The sequence below is a fragment of the Colletes latitarsis genome, chromosome 1 (assembly GCF_051014445.1).
Source record: "Colletes latitarsis isolate SP2378_abdomen chromosome 1, iyColLati1, whole genome shotgun sequence".
NCBI classification, from domain to species: domain Eukaryota; kingdom Metazoa; phylum Arthropoda; class Insecta; order Hymenoptera; family Colletidae; genus Colletes; species Colletes latitarsis.
In genome coordinates, this window is record NC_135134.1 from 45,229,695 (window position 1) to 45,246,996 (window position 17,302).

The 17,302-nt window shown below is 35.7% G+C and overlaps 1 protein-coding gene across 1 annotated transcript in view; it reads right to left on the bottom strand.

The window, feature by feature from the left end:
• Nucleotides 1-16,589, bottom strand: part of Snf4agamma (SNF4/AMP-activated protein kinase gamma subunit) — a 141,470-nt gene extending 124,881 nt beyond the window's left edge. The window contains exon 1 of the mRNA XM_076768558.1: nt 14,993-16,589. The gene's annotated coding sequence lies outside the window, so the exon portion shown is untranslated. The remainder of the gene's footprint in view (nt 1-14,992) is intronic.
• Between the last annotated feature and the right edge of the window lie 713 nt (nt 16,590-17,302).

The window sequence follows — 17,302 nt, forward strand, 5'->3', positions numbered from 1 at the left end:
TATTAAATTTATCGTACTTAAAAACGACAGTGTATTGACATTATAAAACATATTTAAACGTACGTCTGTAAAAGAACAACCGAAATAACCAAAACAAGACGTAACTAGTTTAGTTACTCACGATCGAGGATCAAACGTATCGTTTTATTAGGAATCAGTTTATCATAATCTTTATTATGACAGTACAATACTACTCACAAGTAGTTTCTATAGAGATGTTTAAGTATAATTTATTGTATGTCGGACGATGAACGTATGAGGCAACTGTCATAGATAGTACAAATTTAAAGAGCATCTGAGCAACTAAATATACGGGCTTTAAAGAACACGCGTTGCATTAATACTGGTCAACATTGAAAGCAAACAGCTGACTCAAGGCTAACGCCCACTGACGTACGTTTCTGTGATAATAATGAGATCGCGTTTGAGGTAACCTCCGACCTACCTTAAACGATGTGACGAGAACACCAGATCTTATTTAACATCGAACAATCTCATTTTCCCACGAACAACATCAAATTACCTCGACAATAGTTTTGTTCGTTAAATTTTTCATCCTCGCGTTTCATAATTTCCCACGTAGGTATTAGAATGAGATTTAATTATTTAAGTAACTTTATTCGCGAAATAAAAGAAAAGTAATGCACGTAGAGATAAGGATTAATAAACACTGATTACGAGTAGTATTTCTGAGTAATCGAAGAGAACCGAATTCCAAGGTTAAAATAAATCTATACATACATGTAATATGTCCACTGTCGTATATTTAAAATACGGAATGTGGAAAAGATACTTGTCTCGGCTTTGATAAATTACTCTAGGCACCTAGGACATACATCTCTGCTTAAGATGCAGAGAGCGACATGTCTGTTACGTTTTGCGACGAGACGAAAAATAGAGAGGTAGTATAAGCAAACGATGTGGTAGGGATAGATCCTCGATGATCTTGAACAGTCTACCGAGCAGTGATCGCAACATTTATTACGCTAATCGTTTTTAATAAATGGAAAATGAAATTTCTTTTTATTCTTGGTAATTAAAATTCAGATTCCATTCGAAAGGTTAGGTTTGAAATAACATTTAACTGTTCCTACATCGACCCTTCACACAGTTTTGCAATAAAGACTTTAAAACTAAAAAATAAATTCTACTTCAATTTTTCTATATTTCACGTGCATCTATACAAGTATTAAACAAATTTTTGTCTTGGTTAAAATATTGAGTAGACATTTTTTTTTAAATCAATACTAATATACTAGCTATTTCAATTAATTGAAACCCCATGAAAGAACGAGTTAGAATGGAAAATTCTCTAGTGCAGAGTGCAATAAATAGCTTTTTAGTCTTATACCTAAGTGATTTTCCAATTGTTTTTAGTAATCTTAAAAAAAAATCTGTTTGCGATTACAATGTAACAATGAGTTTTAAAAATATTATTCTCTCCTTCGTCACTAGCGATCATCGCGTGAAAATGTTTCCGTTTTACATAATGTCCAATGCCACAGAAGCGATTCTGTTCGCTTTAATTGGCAAGGAGTATGAATTATCTAACGTTATTTCGGACGGAATTTTTTGGCATGATTCGAAAGCAATTTGCCAGCAATTAAAGTGTTCCTTCAATAAGCTCAGACGAGTTTTGACGTTAAGTGAACTGTATTGCTGTCATCAGGTGAGTGTCTGATTAATTCTCGTTGGCACGTAAGTCGATTATCCAACACGAGCCGTAAAGAAATTTGCATTGAGTATCGAGTATTCCACCGTAGATGTTTATTTCTTCTCGGACAGAGTAAGTGTTCGAACATATTTAAAAAAAATTTAATTCGTTTAGTCTATGTTACAATTACATGTAAAGCAATAACGTACGGAATACCACGATGTCCGAATATTAATACGAATCATCGAATACATTTCTCAATGTCGCGAATTGTGTTTAATTTTGCGAGTTGTAATTTTTAATACCGTATTAACTTGCTTAGAGTTATACAAATTATTTTGAAACAAGAACCAAAACTATCACTTATACCAGCAAGATGTTTTACGTCATCAGCATAAAGAAATGTAATGAAACGCTTTAATGTGACTTTTAATGTACAGCAAAATAACCAAAATGGTTTTATCGATCTCAGTGCGTGAGCTTGGGATTACTCTGTCATTCCAGTGAATACTGCAAAACGTGAAAGAGGGAAACTTTCCACTCTCTAGAGACTGGAAATGTACCGAAAGCGTTTGATGCAAATTTTCCATGGAACCCGTGGCGGTCGTACCAATTTTTCACTCCATAAATCTGACAACCGTTTGAATTCGTCACAGTTGAAAAATAATAAAAACAATCTCACAATTTCGTGAACGTTTCGCTAATAAAAATGTATAAGAAATATTTTCGTTTTCGATTCACATTTCAAACAGATATTTCTTTACGCTTTACCTAGTCGCTAACTTATTTTATCATCAAAACAACTTAACGGTTATGAAAAACGTTTTCACGATTTCTGTCACGAATAAAATTAGATCGTAGAAGCTGCTTTCGATCATGTGATTTTGCACGAGGAATACGTATGTCCTATACTTGGAATATTTCTATGATTAAATTCGAAGAACTATCGGATATAAGTGTCCAATTTTCTAAATACCCACGATCTATGTATTCCAAATAAATTATTTATACGGACAAAAAATCGAATGTTTCACATTTTTCGTTACAATCTCATCGTATGAACGATAAGTTTCCTTCGAGTTTAAACGCATTCCGTTTCGCTCCTTTGCGTAACAATTCAAGCAATAACGACGATGCTTTAAAGTGAACTGTCGCAAACGATACTACGAACAAGAAATCGTCGATAAAGATTTTAAAAACAAATATACAGGGTGTTCGGCCACCCCTGGGAAAAATTTTAATGGGAGATTCTAGAGACCAAAATAAGACGAAAATCAAGAATACCAATTTGTTGATGGTGGCTTCATTAAGAAGTTATTAACGTTTAAAGTTCCGCCAATACTGAATTTTTTTCTCGAAAGTGAGTAGGATTTCGGGGGTATGTCTGTTGACCAAAAATGCTTGCAATTGACCCCTGCAACTAAAAATAATTTTTTCAGAATTAATTAAAAATTTTTTTTTTCGTCGAAAAATTTAGGCACCTACCCCCTTTTGTCGATTTTCCTTAAAAATTCGTTTTTGATTTTTAATAATTTCGTTTGACGTCCTACAGAAAAATTGTCTAATACTTTTTTGTAGGTACCTATGAGCTCTACTTCAGAAAAAAGTTTCATTGAAATATATTCACTATTATAGGAGTTATGGCTGTTTGAAAATTGGACCATTTTTATGGGATTTTTCTAACATTACGGGGCCAAGGAACAACCTTTCCAATATTTTTATAATTATTACATATTCTACACTAAAATACGCGGCGTTTGGCTTGTTGAACATTAAAATCGTCCAATCCGTTCAGAAGTTATGATGTTTTAAAGATTCGCATGAAATTTACGGGAAGTATTTCTGGCCTGAAATTATATTTTCGGTTAGGAATTTTTTTCTCGAAAATGGTTAGGATTTCGAGGGTATGTCTATTGACCAAAAATGATTATAATTGACCCCTGCAATCAAAAATAATTTTTTTAGAACGATTTAAAATTTTTTAATTTTGTCGAAAAATTTCACACCTACACGAATTTTTTTCTCGAAGGAGGGTAGGATTTCGGGGATATGTATATTCACCAAAAATGATTATAATTGACCCCCACAACCGAAAATAATTTTTTCAGAACGATTTGAAATTTTTTAATTTAATTTTTTAATAACTTTTTAAGGAAGCCTCAATCAAGAAATTGATATTCTTGATTTTCGTCTTATTTTGGCCTCTAGAATCTCCCATTAAAATTTTTCCCAGGGGTGGCCGAACACCCTGTATATTTATGCGTTTAATGCTCGGTAACGAATACGCGTTAGTGAATCACGCAGTTCTTGTACGAATCGCGGGAAACGTCGATGCGACTAGTGATCTGCAATCGACCACGTGACAATCGCTGAAAGCACGTGCTCGGCATCAATTATCGTCGAAACGAGCGAACCGTCGGAGAAGGAATTCCGCACGCAAAGCCGACCGGTCGCTCGCGAATACAGATGCAAGAGATCGCGTTGCGGGTGTTTGCGCAACGCGAAGAAAGACACAGATCCAGAAAAAAGATAATTTTATCGCGCCACGCTGCGACGCGTTCTATACATCCGAGTGGAAACGAAGAAAAATTAAACGTATCATCGAGCCTGATCAGCTCCGATGTAGACCACGCGCGTAGAAAATCTAAAACAATATTGACTCCCGACCGTAGCGGAGAGAAATGCCTTGTTACATAACCGATAGGATCAACTCAACTCTGATGGAAAAAAAATAGAGAGAATACACGCTTTGTCCAACTAAACGCAAACTGCGGATACGCTCGCGCACCTCCGAGAACGACTAATTGGAAAAATTGCCGTGAATACCGTCGTTCTCTTAGAACTCCAACTTCGAAACGGAGTACAAATTTATTCAACAATGTTCGTTCAAATCTTGCATGGAATTTACTGGCTATCGAACAACTTGTAATTTTCAAACGGTTCATCGTTGATTTGAAAGATAAAATAAATTAAAACTTAATAGCATAACGATCTGTTTATTGTTTAAATGTAATTGTGAAATTAAATATGAAAAATTGTAACGTTTCTTTCGTTGTTCGTGCAGTTTTAAGTTAACGTACGGTTGTCCCGCGAAGCACGCGATCATTTTCGCGGGCTTTGAAAACGCTGCAAATTCGGGGAATGGAACGCGTTGAAGTATGCTGTATAAAGTTGCAATAAGTGACGGATTGCGATAACGTTACACGCTAAATTATTTGACTCGTGGAGGGGGCTATCAAGTGAGTCAAGACAGCACGTGTTGAGCAACTTTTAGACCACCAAGGCGTTTGAAGCGCAAGTAACAAGACCAATGATTACAACAGATTTCCTGAGAAGTTCTACTTATATGCGCGTGTGATCTCATCTTTGGCATCTTCCCGCAAGAACACTGGAAAATATATTGTGTAAAGCCAAGACGAGAAAAAGTTACGAAATCGGTATAAAGACAAACATCGCGTAGCCTTCAAACTTTCACCGATGTTACTTTCTCGTAACGATCAATATCGATCGAGTTAAAAACAAATTTTCTTAAATTTATGGAACCTCTCCGCCGTTTAATTAATTCCTCAAGTTTTTGTTCCGTTATAGCAACATTCTCTTTTTTTTAGTTTGATACTCGATTTTCGGCGAATTCAAAAAATTGTGCACGTTATAAATGTTATAAATGTAGAGATAATATTCTGATTAACTTTATCTTTGGAAGGAACCTTCCTTTATAATGTATCTATAATCGAAACTATTTGTGTCTAAAGCTGTGATAAGTGGAAACAATCTCGAACGGGTCAATTGTACCATTTCTTTAAAAACATTGAAAATGTTTCAAAAAAACCTTACGTTTCAGTCGAAATAAAACGACTACCTTATTAAAACATTATTATTATATTAGAATAAATGGACCTTGATACTCATAACAAGTACCCCATTGAACTGTTGAATGTTTCTATTTGTTATGTTATAATTTGAAAAAATATCGAGTATATCCCTAGACAGTAAACATGTTAAGTTACCATGATATATTCTTCTTATGAAGAAGTTAAGTTTTGACTCTAGCGATCTATCATCATCCACGTGACTGTTACAAAATTCCGAATCTCTGACCGTACGATAAATAATAGAGGGGTTTGCTGTGAATTTACGGCGACCATTTCGCCAAGTTGATCACAATAGATTCGTTAAAGAAACCTTGCCAAGGAGTTATCACAAGTAACGCACCACCGACGTTCGAATACAGCGACGACGCCCAAGACGTAGATGATGGCGAGCCGCATCGGCGACCCAGTCGGTAAATCCCCGTCGCCACAGTGTCTGCAGTGGCAAAAGATAGTCTCCACACCACCTCCCCAACGATCTTGTTACTCATCATTAGAACAAGGCGAGTACCTCGGCCAAGTAAAACGAGAGATGAGTTGGCGACAACGCGACCGACAAAGAAGGACGTGTATTAGAGTCCGACTTGCACATAGTGGACATTGAAATTACGAATCGACAGACGATGGTACAAACAAGAATCTCTCATAGCAACGTAGCCGTTAATATGTCCCATTACATTACACAAAATTTGTCTAATTTAGTTCCCTTCGTTTCTTACAGATTTCACATGTACAAGGTTTTCGGTAATTCCTGGGAAAAATTTTAATGAAAGATTCTAGAGGCCAAAATAAGACGAAAATCAAGGATACTAATTAGTTGATTGAGGCTTCGTTAAAAAGTTATAGAAACATTTCCCGCCGCACGGTATATTTTCGGTAAAGAATTTTTTTCTCGAAAGTACGTAGGATTTCGGGGGTATGTGTATTGACCAAAAATGATTGTAATTGACCCCCGCAACCGAAAATAATTTTTTCAGGACGATTTGAAATACATGAAATTTCAGGGGAATCATTCATTCGTGATCAGACATTATATTTTCGTTAACGAATTTTTTTCTCGAAACTGGGTAGGATTTCGGGGATATGTCTATTCACCAAAAATGATTGTAATTGGCCCCCGCGACCGAAAATAATTTTTCCAAAAGTAATTGAAATTTTTTAATTTAATTTTTTAATAACTTTTTAATGAATCCTCAATCAAGAAATTGATATTCTTGATTTTCGTCTTATTTTGGTCTCTAGAATCTCCCATTAAAATTTTTCCCAGGGGTGGTCGATCACCCTGTATACTACTATTCCTGTATCGCTTATATAACTTTGTTGTTATTAGAGTTCGTGTTTACTTTATTTCTAATTTTTTGGCCTCGCAATCGATTCTCGCTGACTTGCCTGCGTGTTCAGACAATGCGTACAAACAGAATTAAAACGTTAATCGTGAGTTTTGGTAATCATGTAACGGAGCTAACTATTGCAGAGCAAAGACGCTACAGCTTCTTGAAAACTGTTTGTACCGTTTATATTGCCTCTCTATTGGTTATATAATTGGACATTGTTCGAGTGAAAGAAAGGATAATACACTGATACCGTAGACTGTAAGCACACGTTTGGCAAAGAATTCTATATGGAGATACTATAAAACAAAAATATCGATGATGCTCGTATTTAACCCTCTCGATACTAAAGCCGCTTATAGTCGCTGGCACTAATACAGTAACTGTATACCGTATACAGAGTATGTACTAGGAACGTCTACAGACGTACATGGCTGAAAAATCTTCACCAGACAATACTGGTAAGTCAAGAGCACGTATGTAGTAAACAATATATTGAATTGAACAGAAAGTTCGTGCGTTGTTATTGTAACTAAATACGCAGTACAATTGATTTCATTTTTTGCTCTGTAAACCTCTTCTTTTGCTTGCACGTGTTATTTGAAACCCATTCTCTACAGAACATCTATCGACAATATTTAAGTACTTGGTCAAAGAATAGTATACAAAGAATGTATAAGGTTTCCAGCAAATCCGGATATGTCGAAAGGATAAGAAGATCAGTTATAAGACGTTTAGAAGCTCAGATTGAGATACAAGGTGGCCATTCTAAGCACTTCTTACGCGGTTAATTCGTATTCTGCGTATGAGTTTATCTATTTAGAACAAGATTCTAAAACTATTTCGAACAGCAAATGTGGGATATGACGTTAATCGATTAGCAGTAACGCGCGCAGAATCGTATCAAAAGAAACCCTCGCCTAACGCGTAGATAAAACAGTGATTCTGAGAATCCAGGATGAGAAAAAGGGGGGAAATCCGGTGACGAACGGTATAAAACATACGGGATTAAAGTGAATCCAATTTGAGCTCAATGCGAAATATATGCAACAAACGTGGCCCGATATGTATAAGTGCCCACGAGCACATGTGCATCATCTCCGATAGAGGTGACGGTCTTCTTTCTTCTACAACAATACCGACTAATTAACCGCCTCGACTACACGACCTTGCAATTAATCGTACTGTTGCGCGCGTCTTCGTGTTTGCTTCCGGCGTAATCCCTGATATACTGCCGATAGTGTTCTTAATTACAACCAGGCATTCCAAATTACGCTTTCGACGGGAGATGTAGAGTAAGTGTGTCCATGCACGTTGCAAGGCAATCTAAGCTCGAAATAGTTATAGCATCGCCTGCTCAAACAACATTATCGGTCAATAAGGGTTTAATGGAATCTTCAACGTGCAATATAAGTCTGCCACTCGATTAAAATGGTATCGTACTAACATTTTTATCGAACAAAGTAACCCCGATGGATTCAGCAATTTAAAGTAAAATTATAACCTTATCTTAAATTAAATTAGAAGTAGTTACATTACACATTTTTAGAATGTTCGTCCATTTGTTGCGAATTAATTTAAAATCTACCGAATCGCTTTTGATTAAAACACCACTAATCTGTTTCATACACGCCCGAGAACAGGATAGGCTATTTATTATCGTACCAGTACTCAACACAGATAAGTACTAAATAATTATGAAATTTAAAACGTACCCGTATCGTAGACCAAGTTAAAATATCAAGCTATACAGGGCGTCCCCTGGGTGAAACAACGAGTAGAAAGTAAACTAGGCTTCCTTTTTGTAAAAATCACCTCTCTAAAGATAAAACGCCTGAAATTAAACGTAGAAAAATACAGTATTTGTTTCCTGGCATCTTGTAATTGCTTTAAACAATGATCGATTAGGACACAGCTAAAAAAAATGAATCCTTTCTAGAGATACGTTCGCACGATAACATGATTCGTTCGATTGTAAAAGAATTTTATATAGTTCTTGAAATATGAGTGTATTGAAGTTCAAATTTGTTTGTTTTCCATTCATTAAATCATGGTATCACTAGACAAGTGTGTTTACCGATAAGATTTGTCACGTTATTTGCACGATTTAGGTTCGCAGCGACTAAAAGGTAGTTTCGTAGAATTCTATCAAATTTACATAACGTACTTGAATGTTGGATAGGCAGAGATTAAATTTCCACTTAGTGGAAATGTACGGAGAAAATAGGAATCGCTAAATATAGAAAGACAGCAACCGTCTTATGAAATGGAGTTCACAGAGAAAAACTTTGAATACACAATGCCACATATCATAACAGTTGCCAGAGAGAACTAATATTTCAAGGAAAACAGATGTTTCACTTCGTTTTACCATTTCTAATAGAAACCGTTCGTCCATTTACCAAAAATATGAACTGTTGATTAAATAACAGCGTTAAATACGCGGAAATCAAAATATTAAACTTATTTTGTAACCGTTGCTTTGATTCGCGCGAATTCGATAATAACGCGTTTGTTTCTTTTTTTTTACTTCGAGCAAGATAATAAATTCTCTAAAACAAATTTGTACAATTTTAAAGGCTTCACTTTTATCTGCAAACATTGCCGCATATGGCCTCATTGTATAATAAAGGAACGTAACAGTTTTGTACGAAGCGAATTTCCGCCAGCATGATTATAAACAATTCTGTCGATGATATCATTTAATCGCAGATGATACGTTATATACTTTATCGTGGTTATCATTATTATTACAAACGTAACAAATAATTTTTCCCGTAACAGCGCTGTGCTTTCAGCAAAATCATCTCTTCAGATTGTAATATGTTCAGCAGTATGAAAAAGAAAAACGGTATTCGTAACTTCAACGACTTCGAGCCTGCAAGCTGAGAAATAAAGACAATTGTTTTTAACGAAGACAAAACAAAACGTTTGCACAACGTAAAAACTGTATTTTCAGTTCGCAAAAGCAAGAGTGAAAATACAAGTACATTGTTATGAGATGTTTGAAAAAAATCCGTTCAACGTAATGTGAAAAGCAAAGTGATTTAAAAAAAAAGAAGAGCGTAAGTCATAAAAGAAGATGTTTGCTCGCATTAGTCGCGAATTGTGGCGACGATGACATCATTTTAAACGCAAATAATACTTTATTAACTGCATCGAGTTTTACATTGCTATTGTAGTACGGTATTACTGTAACGTACGCGTAAAATTACAAACGCAATTATACGGTCTCGTGAAAATTAACTTCACACCGCCAAACATATATACTCTGCTATTTGCGTTCCGTCCACATGCATTCAATAAAATAGATTGACACGATACGATCTCGTCGGCTTATGGTACTAATAAAGTCCGTTTACTCCGAATGCAGCAAGCAACACGGAGGACGTATAAAACACTGAAAATGAAAAGGAATCGCCTTCGAGGCTCGACGCGATGCCGGCGGAAGGTCTCACAATGCTTGGCACGAAGAATCCCATTTTTTCGAGTATGCAATACAGATATGAATGTCTAAATAAATATGGGACATGATATCAACGATTAAACGCTCGTAAGGACCGATGTAGACAAATCCCTAAAGCGAGGTACGAAACATCAACGTGTACAACATCGTGAGACGACGGAGATTGTCCTTTATCATCGATATCTTTAGACTCTGAACCCGATGCAAACTACTCTGCGCTACAATGAACGCCGAAACAAAAGATCCCTGACTAGAAACAAACGATGCAGGCAACCTTAAGATCGCAGAGTCCAACACACATGGATACCCACGGTGGGTATCGTCGAGTCCAAAACAGACTATCTTCGATCGAAGGAACCAAGGCACAGACAACCTCCAACTCGCGAGACGCGGTACACGTTGTCCCAGACTTGGAGTACACGGTGAAATTTCAGTGAAAAAGCCAAACAGTTCTTGAACGAACAATTTTCTGACAGAAGAATCGGTTATAAAGGACCTCGATCTCCAGATTCAAATCCGTTGGTTCTTTTCTTTCCGAGACCGCTTGAAAACAATTGTTTAACCAACGTCTATTGTCAGTATTGAAATACACTGAATATACCGAGACTTTTAAAATACTGGAAAGCTCTCTTGCATCAGGAATCGACAAGCTACTGAATAAACAGGAAGAGATTATTATATATGTAATAACGAAGAAAACATTTAAGTTGGTCCGTAATTGTTTTGAGAGAGAAGCAAAGCTGGGACGAAGGAGCGCCAACTTACTTACGACTGATCCAATAGTCTGTACCCGATCTTCCGAGTTCAGACTTTCTGTATTGAGTTCCACGAGTCCGAGATCACGCGTGTTGAGTTCATTGAATCTATAATAATCGATATCGAATGTCTCGAGTCCAGAGTCATCTGTGGCGTGTATCTTGAATCCGGACTTATCTGTGTCTCATGAGTCTGAGGTCGTCTGTATCGGGTTTATTGAGTCCAGGGTCGTCTGTATCAGGTCGCATAACATCGCGGTCATCTATGTCGGATCTCACACGTCCCGAATCGTCAGTATTCGATTCGTCGGATCTAGGAACATATAGTATCTGTATGGAACGAATTGTCAGTGTTGCGTCTCGCGAATACTTGACCGCGTGAAAATTTCACCATATACATGACGTTTTAAGTGTTTCTCGTGTCTTCTGCTCCGCTGGTTTTAGCAGTTTAAAGCGAGTCGTTACCGAGATACGTGTGTCTACTTTGAGGAGAAACTACGAATTTAGTAGAACGCCACAAGCATATAAATAGAAGAAGAATTATTGGAACATAATAACGAGAAAGGAAGAAGCAGAAGCTGCTAAAGAAGAATCAATAATAGAAATACTGCTCTAACAAGACAGTAGTGTACAACGAATGCTTGTTACAAAATGCACTAAAATCTGATTAAATTAAGGTAAATGAACTTTACAGAATTTGTTTTAACATGGTTTGTAAGTTGGAAAGGTTTCTCTGACGATCTACCGGCGAGGTTTAATCTGTGCTAGCACGTACCGATCCGTAAGTTATTAATAAACCAAAATTTTCTAAACAAAATTATTATACATTTTAAACTACCATTTGAAATATTTCTGTTTGAAGATCGTTATCGTTCTTTCTAGGAATAGTAATATGCAGAATAAATGTTTTAATTGATACATGTATGAAAACATTGTTTCGAGTAAATAATTATTGTCCTTGATTAAAATATGTCGGAAAATATTTCCTTTGTAATTGATTTTGTTAATTGATGTATATGATCAAGATAATTATACGAGTTTAACGCATTACTTGATAGATCTTTCGCAAAACAATTTTTCACTTTCCTCCTTACTTTATAAAGATTCTTTAAAGTTTATTCGCTGTGGTGAATTGATCAAGGTCTAACAAAGTATCGTAATAACGAAGTTAATAGAGTTAAGCATAGTAAACCAATAATACGTGTTCTCGAAACGCCAGTCTGAAACTTTGTATACTCTATCCTCAGACTCTCGTTGAAGTGATTTAATTAAGGAAATTTCGCCCATTCTTGCAATCAAGAACTATTAAACTCTACCAATTATGTGATAAGTATTTCACCTTCCCTGTGGTGGATTAATTATACCCTTTTGATACTTCGTAAGTTCTCGAAAAAGAAATGCTTCGACATTTTTCTAATCGCGCGATTCCCTAATTTATTTTGAAAAGCATACAATCGCAACGAACAGTGAAACAATTTTTTTGTTACAATTATAATTATTAATTTTGTTGTTAAGAAAATGCAACGAAAAATCACAGAAAACTTACCGATACTCGAACACGTCTTGACGCAAACAAGTATTAAATTTTATGACTTTCTCACTGGTACGTTCGATCTAAACGTTTTATAGATACGAAAATGCACACACGTGCATTCCCCACCCTCCAACGATATTACAAATATTTGGAAAATAGGACGATGACGTAAGTAGCCGTTACTAACCCGAGTCGAAGTGTTTGCATTGGGAACAGAGTCAAATCCGATCTTCCAAGATAAAAGCGAATCCACATAAATCATCTGCCGTAATTTGTACGTTTCATATTTATTAAAAAGGAATATTGGAGCAAAAAGAAAAACGATCTAAAAGAAAAGAGCTCAAATATCTTAGTTACTAGAATTTGAAAAACACGAATAAATAATACATATTTATATTTGTTCATTATAACGCCGCTTAAAAAATTTATTTTTAACTATATAAAAATATAATAAATAAAAAATGTTATGGTCATGTGCGGATAAAACTCAAGAAATACTGCGATAAAATCCATCGAGTCGACGAATTTTCAATATTTTTCTTGAAAACAAAGCCACGCGTGGAAAAATTTTATTTTTCAGTTTGTACAACGTAAGTAGTATAAAAAAGATTGACGAGATACGCCAATTAGTTTGAACACGTTTGGTAATATGAAATGTGTGAACACAGTTTTCTGTATTTGATAATTGTGCATTTGAAATACCGAAAAGTGCTTCGATGCTCTATACACTGTTACTTAAGGCGAGTTTGAGAAATTAAACTTCATTAAATAGAAGTGGAAAAACTTTTATTGCAACGTAACATGTAACACTCAGTGGCACGTATAAAGTTCATCGATCGAGACTTCGATTTACCCGCATATGTAACGGTAATTAACGCGGATAATTAATAGTCTAACGGCAACGTTCGTCAATCGTTCTAATGTGCACCGTTAAGTAATTACGAAAATATTTACACACAATTGGAAGCTTTATTGCCTCACAAAAAAAAAAGAAAATTTATTTGATAACAGTATACCATTTCTTTAATTTATTAAATATGCGTGATATTCTTTAGCATATTTCAAATCTGAAACATATGTTGTACAAAACTATTCGTTTTCTGAACAATTCAAAATTTTTATCGAACGACAAACTTGCAGTGACAAACAAAATTGATTAAATCGAGGAATAAAAGAAGAATGATTAAAATCACGAGATGAATGTATTATAGAAAACGTAACACTTTATGCTCATTCATACTAACTATAATGTAGAAAGTATTTAAAGAAAACGTCGTACAATGTTTACAGTTTTCTATTCTGCAATTTTTTCACAATGAAAATATCCTTTATCGCACAGAGAAATAATAGTTAATTTTTTATGTTAACTCGGTGGCTCCATTTTCTGTTTCTATACCAACGCAATCGTCGAACCGATGAAATTTCATCTAACGTATTCTATCTGTAGTAAAGATAATAGCAATAATCGTTCAATTATGATTCCTGAACTTCTTCACGGTTTACTTGATGTTTCGTTTATTTCTGACGAGGCGTGCGAAACTGTAAACATTGCGTCACGTACTTATTTTCTTCGCAGACTTTACAGATCGATTTTATAAGTGAAAATAAAATGTTACATTTTTAATAATATAGTTATCTTGTAATTTTAATTATCCTTCTTTCATTCTTAAGTTAAAAAAATTGAAATTATTATCGTTTCATTGCGAGATTAACGTCGCGTGTTTACACTTTTGCTCATCAATGTACGTACATAATATGTTGGCGTGTCGAGCAGTAACTTAAATCAGTAACTCTCGAATTACTTTGTACGTTGTAGTTTAAAAAAATCGTAATCATACCGTAAATATTCTTTAAAAGATCACGAAAAGATGAGAAAATACTTTGTCTCGAGGAAAAACGAAATAAATATTAGGCATGGTCATTTTGCTCATTATGTCTCTTCTGGCAATCGATTATTTCGATGTTTTGTATTCCCCTCAGAGAAAAAGATACGTTATAGAATAAGACAATGATCCAAAACGCATTTCCGAGTTGCATAAAAACTTTTGAGCAGCAATATGCACGGTGAACCATATAAAATGTCGCAAATTATTCTGTATAAAAATCAGAATTAAACAAAACTATATTTCTTCGTATTAAAAAAATGTGGAAGATTCGATATCCACAGCTACTCTAAAAATGATTTGGTAACAAACAATATGTACGTAAACACTGTGTAAAATGCTCTATGAATTTTGAAATGTAAAAATCATATTTTATAGAAAAAATTGTGACACTTTATGTAACTTATTCTATATAAATATACGCATGCATAATATTGCTTCAAATTTCTCTTGGACACATAATGTTATATATTAAATACGATACGTGAACGTAATCTTACCTTGAAATAATGCGTTGCACTGTAGACAAATTTTCTGGAAGCAATGTCGATAATTTGCGTAACAATCGATCCGGTGTTTGTCACAATAAATTTCGGTCGTCAGCTGCTTCCTCGATAACAATGAAATTATATAAAAAAGCGTTCGTAAGTTCGTTATACACTCACTAAGAAATTATCCACCACTGAACTCAATATGCTGCTGATAAACAGGTAATGCCGGCACAGTGTTCCCTTCTGAGATCGAAGTTAAGTACGAAATGCCCAGTCGTTTCAAAAAGACGTCGTGAAAACTAATCGTATGACTCGTCTCCCTTGTTTCCTCGACAATAATCGAGGGACAAAATATTTCAATCTTACGGTAAGTGATTTGTACTGCTCGCGTTGAGGTTAGGTTTTGCATTAAGTACGAAAATCATGCAAGCCATTAAGTGACGTTGTAACAGGCCCTATGATTCGCTAACGCATTAAACGCAGATTTTTGTCGCCGAGTTGCATACACTTCCTTCCGGTTTCCCGCATTTGGAGCACGAGCGAACGTAAACAATCGCGTGTTCACGAGTCCAGAATTTGATGAAAATATTACAGCCGGTTAGCATCACTCTTTTCGCCCGTTACCGAGAATTAAGATATTCGACATATCAAAACTTGCATACCTAAATACGTATTTAAACTTGTCCCCGGTGTATACGTTAGTCGGCAACACAAACGTGAAAGAAAATTATAACGACGATGGATTTGTTTTTTTCGGAAGTTTACGCTGCACCAAAGAACGCGCACAAATACGTTGAATTTGACCTCTTGCAATGGCGAGAGCCTCGTCTCCGTTTCTTCGCGGCAATGAACAACATTTATCGCTCGTTCGCGAGATCAAAATGCACACGCTCGTGTGACATCCGTAGAAAAAATCTTCAGAGTAATTAACACGACACGTATCTCTTTCCTTCCGATTTGTCATTCAGTGCCGGGGCCAAAAGGATGACACTTAACCTAAGCGCGTCGTGAAAATGCCAAGCGCTCCGTCGTCGTGTTTAGGGTATCGTCGTTTCTAACCTTGAAAATGTATGTTTCAACTTCGTGCTTAAATTTTACAAACGTAAGTACACAGCAAAGTGACGGGCATCGGTGATTTTCGATATCGTGTTCAACGTAGAAAGCCACTTGTCACGAAACTTTTTTTTCACGAACAATTTCAATTCTCGTGAATATACGTCGATCACTCTTCACACCGGACGGATGAATAAACCACGAAGTAAGGATTTTTTATTGAATGGCCGTGGCTATGGTGCCGCGTTATAGGCCGTAAAGCGGCCGGCACGCAGAAAACCGGTGGCAGTCTCGAGAAGCGCACACCCCCGATCGCGCATCCTTCCTGGAGCCCTGGCGAGAGCCAACTGCCCCGCGCGCTTGTATGCCGACATTCAAGGCGATTCCACAAACGACCAGCTGATCGAAGTAACGGCCTGGATATCCGACTCACACACCGGTTTGTTTGTTTGATTCGTGTAGCGCATGAACGCGACTTTCCACTATTAAGCACGTCGTTGAACGTGAACACAACCGAAAAACCGGCCCGTGGCACTCGGGGAATTAAACGGAAAAAGAGTAAACCGGAAAAGAGAAACGATGATCATGCGCCCCCCTACAATGTTACTGTAATTGCCACTTCGCATTGGCGAATTTTATATTCGATCGAAAGAGGGCGCCACTATCCACAATCGTTGTGGAAAATATACTGTTTTTATTACCGATATTACCGTTCAACTAATTGGAACAGAGGAAATAAAATTCTAAAATATTTATGCACATGAAAATTATTTTTTTCTATTACGATTATATTAATGACTGTCTACGTATATTATTTATTATCAGTACATAATAATCGTCAATTTTAAACTAATTGTTATTCTGCTGATGAAAATCATTGTAGAATATCAGTATGCTTAATATATTTTTTGTGTAATGATTTTATTTTAGTTCGTTAATTAGATAGACACTATTAGATACATAATGTAATTCATTTATTGTACTAATGTACAACGAAATGTAGACATATACAACAAGTCTAAAAAGTAACAATATGTATTAAAACACGATTAAATACACATTACATATTAACTCTTTAATGATTAAGATCCTTGATTAATGAAAAAAATATGCCTAGCCTGTGGGAAACTTAAAAATTTTTCGAAAAGATACAGCACACTTTTAATATGCTACAGAAAAGAATATAGAACAAACATTTACGTACCTAATTTATCGATTATCGATTTTTTTTTACAGAAGCTTCTAAATCGATGGACAAAAATGTCC